Below are 7,012 nucleotides of genomic sequence, written 5' to 3'. Positions count from 1 at the left end.
AATGTTATATATATATAATCTGCCAATAAACAATCCAAATTGCTATTAAAAATTTGAATGTCCACTTACTTCATAATTTGTATTTAAGAAAAAGAAAGCCCTGACAATACTTAATTCGAATCAAAAGAAGGTTAATAAGTGCACAAAAACACATTGTAAATTGTGAAAGAACACAATTATATTAGTTAGTTATCTTTGTTTGTTTTGGAATTTCGCACAAAGCTACTCGCGGGCTATCTGTGCTAGCAGTCCCTAATTTTGCAGTATAAGACTAGAGGGAAGTCAGCTAGTCATCACCACCCTCCGCCAACTCTTGTACCAACAAATAGTGGGATTGAGCGTAACATTATAACGCCCTGGCATGGTACGGAACGGCGAGCATGTTTGGCGCGACGCGGGCGCGAACCCACAACTCTCAGATTACGAGTCGCACGCCTTACGCGCTTGGCCATACTGTGATTACAAATTGTTTGAGATGATTTGAGTAACGCATTCCTTTGGGATCAGTCTCACATGCCTTCAGTTCATTCTCAGTAAGATCCAGAGTTTTATCACTGAAGTTTAGTGACATCGAATCAACTTACGCTTTGGTGAGAAGATTCTTTTCTTTTAGGATTTATAGCAGTTTTGCGACACATTCAGTTTTTCTTTTCACTTTTTGCTTGCATACTCTCAAATTGTTTTGTATTTTTGTTTTAGCTTGTCCTTAGCTGCTTCGAGCTGATATTCTACTGGGACAGTTGAACAGTATGAATGCTTGACACTTGATGTCTTTTCTTCTTATTGGCAGGTACTAGGCATGTTTCCCTGATTTTAGGAGCTCATTTTCTTGAAGGTGGCCTGCTTTGTGATTGTACAACTTGCTTATGTCGAGAATGGCATGAAAAGATTGGAGGCACTGCCAGAGGTTTCAGTTCATACTTCAAGATGCTATCTTCCTTCATGTCTCCTGGAAATAAATGAAATTTATTTTTGTAAGTTTTGTGATTGCAGCAGGTTTTCACAAAGAACGCTAATGATAGTTTGTTATCTCCTTTTTTTTAAACATACCCGATATTAAAGATATATGTCCTATAAACAGTAACAAACATAGACAATCATTATGATGTATTTTCCATATGTTATAGCCCCCAGCTAGTACAGCGGTATGTCTCCGGATTTATAACGCTAAAATCAAGGGTTCGATTCCCCTCGGTGGGCTGAGCAGATAGCCTGCTGTGGCTTTGCTATAAGAAAAACACAAACACCATATGTTATAAAGTCATTGGTAAATTTTCAAAAATAAAAATATGAATTTTCTTTTCAAAAGTATCAATAAGTATTGACAGTATTATCCAAGTGGTTTTATACATCTCATATAATCATTTACCAGAAAGTATTCATTGCATACCCTGTGGCGCCAAAAATCCTTCACGACTTATATTTTTCAATCATTGTTGATGAAGTACATCATCAGAAGAGAACCTAAAAATGATATTGTACTGTAACTAATTTTGAGGATACACTTTCTGACATCTTTCCGCTACATCTATCTAAAAATCTTCTTTTCAGTTTTTAAAATAAGAAATGAAAAAACAACAACATTGGGACCAAACACATGTTTAGTCTGCACCTAATTTTCACCAGCGGACTTTGCCATTTATGATTTGGCTGCTTGATCGATTATTCGTACCTAAATCCTGGTATATTTAATACCTCAGTCTAAATCAGTACCATGTATAACTCAAATTCTGTTGTCCAATATCTTAACTAGGCCTACAGTGTTTAGCCTAGTAGAAATTAGTACATTACAATACAGTTTGGCCTTTGACAGACGCAAAGCAGACGATAGTTTGCGACTACTCGAGCTTCAAATCTTTCATTTTGAAAGAAAAGTTCATAAATGTGAATACTTGCTTATGGAAGGAGATTCCTGAGGCCTTTTTACGCTTATTTGTGCAATAATCTCTCGGGCATTGTTTGAGAACTTGGCAGTTATCCGTTAGTGATATACAGATGTCCTTTTTAACAATGGCGGTAACTTTCCCATGTCGTCACACGGTCACGTTACCAGAGCTCTCTTTCTATTTATAACTCAATGATACCAAATAAATAAAGTGCCTACGTTTGGTAGTGATTTAGCATCTAGAACGTGTTCGGAAGTCTCTTATATACAGGTTGTGTCTCATTTTTAGTGTCTGACCATCGGGCGTTTCTTGCCACCTTCCGGGATCTTGTCCCCGTATTTTGGGTCCCCGATGTGTGGAGGCTCAACGTCTCCCTCCTTGCCGAGGATGGGGTGGGAGACGCTTTGCTTGCCCTTGTTTGGGGACTCTGTTCTGTCGAGTCTGTCACTGGGTCATGGTGGGCGGGGCTCAAGGAGGCCTGTGCCTGTTTGCTGAGGCAAGCAGGCATGCAGATTTCGAGGGTTTGCCGCCAGACTCTGCGGGGCAAGCAGAACATCTTGGCTGCCTTGCTTCGTGGCAGACCGTCGAATCGCTGGGTCCTTTCGAACATTGAGACGCTGCATTAGGATATAGATTTGGATTATTTCAGGCTGTTCCGAGCGGCGAGCGTCTCTAGTCTGATCGACTCACTTGATCCCAGTGCTGCCACCAGGGTTACACTGTGCAAGGCACGGGAGAAGGCTAAGACCCCTCACGTCTCCAGTCTGGTGTTGGAGAACGGTCGCATTTCGTCTGACATCTCCGACATTCTGGATGCGTGCCACGACTATTATCGCCGTTTATTTTCAGCCTCACCTGTGAACGAGGGGTTGTGGCATGACATTACACAGTTTTTGCCCTCCCTCGATCCCTCTTTTCACGACCACCTGGTGAAACCTGTTTCCTTGGGTGAGTGTTGGTCGGCCATTCGGTCTATGCCGCTTGGTAAGTGTCCTGGCCGGATGGACTGCCGGTGGAATTTTACAGCTATATATGGCATGTCGTCGGACCCTCCTTCGTCCGCCTATTTAACGACTGTCTAGCTGCGGGGTCTCTGCCACCGGGAACCCTGGATAGGCTCATTATGCTTCTCTGTAAGGATCCCAGCCACTCTGATGATCTTTCCTCGTGGCGGCCCATTTCTCTCTTGAACATGGATGCAAAGATCATTTCTAAGGTCCTGTGTGCCCATTTGGGTGCGGTAATGCCTTCCTTGGTCCACTGCACTCAGACATGTTGTGTGTGGGGTAGGAGCATCCAACAAAATCTGGTGCTTTTCAGGGACCTGTTTCATTACATCACGGATCTGGATATCTGTGCGGTCTTTGTGTCCCGCGATCAGAGCAAAGCTTTCGATCGGGTTCACCATGGCTTTCTGTGGTTTGTTCTGGAGAGGTGTAGCCTCCCTCCAGTTTTTGTTCACTACGTGAAAGCCTTGTACACATCTGCTTCGAGCAGGTTCTTGGTTAACGGGTACCTGACGTCCTCCTTTCCCATCTTGCAGGGGGGTTCGTCAGGGCTGCCCGTTGTCCCCAACGCTTTATGTGTTGGTTATCGAGGGCCTGCTCTCTTATCTGTTCCACTCAGTCTCGGTGCGTGGTCTCCAGCTGCCAGGGGGTTCGTGCGATGTGAACCTGTTCCAAGAGAACTTAACATCCTTAGGTTCGGCGCTGGCCATCGTCCATAGCTACTCTCGGGAATGTCCCCAAGTCTCTTGCGAGGGGCTTTGGCAAATGGGCCTCGTCTTCCGACTCCCCGTTTGGTCTGGATTGTACCCCCTCCCCGATCACCTGCTTTGGGGTTCATTTTCTCGCGGGCCCTGGGGCTCCTTGGGAGGGGATGGTTCAGCGTGTTGGTTCAGCTGTGCATGATTACCGTTACTTCCCTGCCAACATGTTTGACAGGGCAGAGGTTGCACGGAGAAGGATTCTCCCCTTGGTCTGGTACCTGGGAACCGTCCTTTCTCTGGATGACTGCACAGATAGCCCATTGTGTAGCTTTGTGCTTAATACAAAACAACTTATAAATGTTTAATAATAACTGTTGTATATATTACTGTTTTTTTTCTTTGTATATATATCTCATGTTTTTACTTTTCTTTTTGTTTCTCTTTACTGTCATGTTTTTGTACCGACTATTGTTGTAAATAAATTTCAAATTTGGTTGTTTCGATTTCAAAGTTTTTCGGTTGATGAATATCTGAATGTGAGAACATGTGTATGTCTTTTAAGTATTTTACTACGTTAATTAGTTTATATTTCTCTGCATTTATGTAGAAAACGGCTGAAGAAGATAGAAACGTTGTTCGCTCCTCTACATAGTACTTTCTCTAACCATACCAGCCTTTTTTTACATATATAATTATTTCTACAGTTATCTGCTGTATGGTATGTACTAATATTAATTGTTATATTAATACTATTTCCAATTGTAATAAATGTTTTTTGGAATTTTTTTGTTTTGGAATTTCGCACAAAGCTACTCGAGGGCTATCTGTGCTAGCCGTCCCTAATTTAGCAGTGTAAGACTAGAGGGAAGGCAGCTAGTTATCACCACCCACCGCCAACTCTTGGGCTACTCTTTTAACAACGAATAGTGGGATTGACCGTCACATTATAACGCCCCCACGGCTGGGAGGGCGAGGATGTTTGGCACGACTCGGGCGCGAACCCGCGACCCTCAGATTATGAAGCGCACGCCTTAACGCGCTAGGCCATGCCAGTTCCCTAATTGTAATAAACTAATAATACTTTAGTAGTAATACTTAGCAGAAACACAAACGCAGATTGATCTTTTTGTACTTGGGGAAAGTTGATACACTCACCAGCTATGCTACTAATAAAGTTTTACTAATATTAGTAGAGATGTAATAAAAGTAGGCTATTTATTATTGCTCTCAGTATTAACATATTATTGCTACTAGTAGTAGTACTACTATTTTACTTATAGTAGGCCTAATGTCAGTAGTGTGAATTTTAATTAGTTTTTAACAACTTGCCCAGAATGTTAAATTGTTATAAAGAATAACAAAAACAAACTTTAAAATAAAAGTCAATAAATAAGTAACCTTGTAACTTCTGATAAGTGTCAGTGTTGGAGTTTCTGAGAAGGATGACTTATTACTGCAGTGAAGTACGCTGCTGAAATGTTAAATTGTATGTTTTTGTTTGATAATATTTTTTTACTACTGTTAAATCTACATAAAGTGGTTATAAGTAATATTATTAAAGAAAATTGTTACTTTGGAAATGCATAGAATGCTTTGATAGTGAATCTTAAAAAGGCTTTTAAAGAGATTAAGTGATAAATTGATTGTTTTTCTCAGAAACTAAATCTAATCTTTAGACATGAGAAATATCTGATTGGAATGTTGCAAGTGTAATAAATATTTTCAAAAACATTGTTTAAGAAAGACTAACTTATCTCTAATTTCTTGTCTAACTTGGAATTCATTGTAAGGATTACTTTTAAGAAAACCTTGGAAGCTGGAATTTGATAAATTATCAGCATTACTTTAGTAAGTAGTAATTCTCTTGTTTTATTGATGTGCTACCATTTTTTGATAAAGCTTTTCTTTGTGTGGATTGTTCATTTCCCATTGATATGCGTATTTAGACATGCAGAAGGTTTACAGTAAGGTTTCTCTCATGTGGATAATTAAGTTCTATTTTTACAGTATATGGGAGAAAATTCAAAATGTTGATAAATAATTGACTTGAAGGTAAGAAGTGAAGGGTTTTATTAAATGTTTCTCAATTAAAGAGCTTGCAATTAATGCTAGAAAATTGTTAAGTATTGCAGTTTTGCTAATAGAACATAAGGCACTATAAAAAACACTGATAGCACAGTTTGGAAGAATATTAACAGATTCTCACTGTCAAGTATCAGTATACTCACAATACATGTAGGTAAGTCATTTATATTGGAAGATTCTGAATACACAATATTTTTTTGTTTGAGCAGTGTGGTTAGTAATACTGTGTCTAGTTTATCCGTGATTAACATAAACATTAGGCAATTAGTTTGTGATGCTTTTCCAGCTTTTCTTGTCTAACCTTTTTGTGATTGTTAACAGGTTTGTTGGCTTGTATTCAATTTTATTGAACCACAATTTTATGAATTTATGTTGATGAGTTTTATATATTAATTAATTTCTTAATTTAGAAGTAAATATTAAAATAACTTCTATGAATATTGATTTTAATGAACCACATGGTATGTTGAATGCAGCACTGTTTAAAATTAGATGTTTGTGATGTGAAAATACTGGGCCTATTCTTTCATACCAATTATGAACTCAAATCACTGATATTGGCAAGCCAGAATATGTAATAAGAGCCTTGTATCTTTTTATTTTACTGAGATATAGTTTGCATACTGAATCAAACATAATTGGCCCCATTCAACTCTTACTACAGTAAATAACACTTGAATAACCAGTCAACAGCTTAAAATGTCTCCAGAATGATTTTTCTCAGCCATTTTAATATCTGAAAAGTCTACTACCACATTCTTTCAATCCAAATTTTCAAAAGGGTGGGTTATGCTTGATGTTAAATATTCTTTAAAACTTCAATACATATAAGTTACTGAGCATAACAAATTAGTGAAATTCTATATTATCAGTGTAGTTATGATTATTTAGCTATTCAACAAGGTATATAAAACAAGAAAACAACATTGTTTTACATCCTCTACAAGGGAAATTGTTTGCTTTATTTTTTGATTTATTGTGTATTTGAAGAAAAACAAGTTTAATAATTTATTTCTAAATAGTAATAATCTATATACACATGCATAATGTATAATAATTGAAATGTGACTAGTTGACTAAAACACAGTTAAGACAGGGAAGACTGAAGGTAAGTTTTATACCACTGGATACATGATCTGAATGTATGCGCACCTTATCAATGCAAGTTGTGCAATGTTAGGTAGGAATAACTGGAAGATCAGTGTGTTAAAAAATAATAAATATATATGTAAATAGATAGCATAATGAGACTTAAACTACTTAGACTAAACATTTGTATTTTTTTTTGTACTATAATATTAGTCATTTTAGTACAGAAAAAGCATAATTTATA

The sequence above is a fragment of the Tachypleus tridentatus genome, chromosome 4, assembly GCF_004210375.1.
Source record: "Tachypleus tridentatus isolate NWPU-2018 chromosome 4, ASM421037v1, whole genome shotgun sequence".
Classification (NCBI taxonomy): Eukaryota; Metazoa; Arthropoda; class Merostomata; order Xiphosura; family Limulidae; genus Tachypleus; species Tachypleus tridentatus.
The sequence above is the reverse complement of the archived record's forward strand: the minus strand, read 5'-3'. Positions refer to the sequence as shown.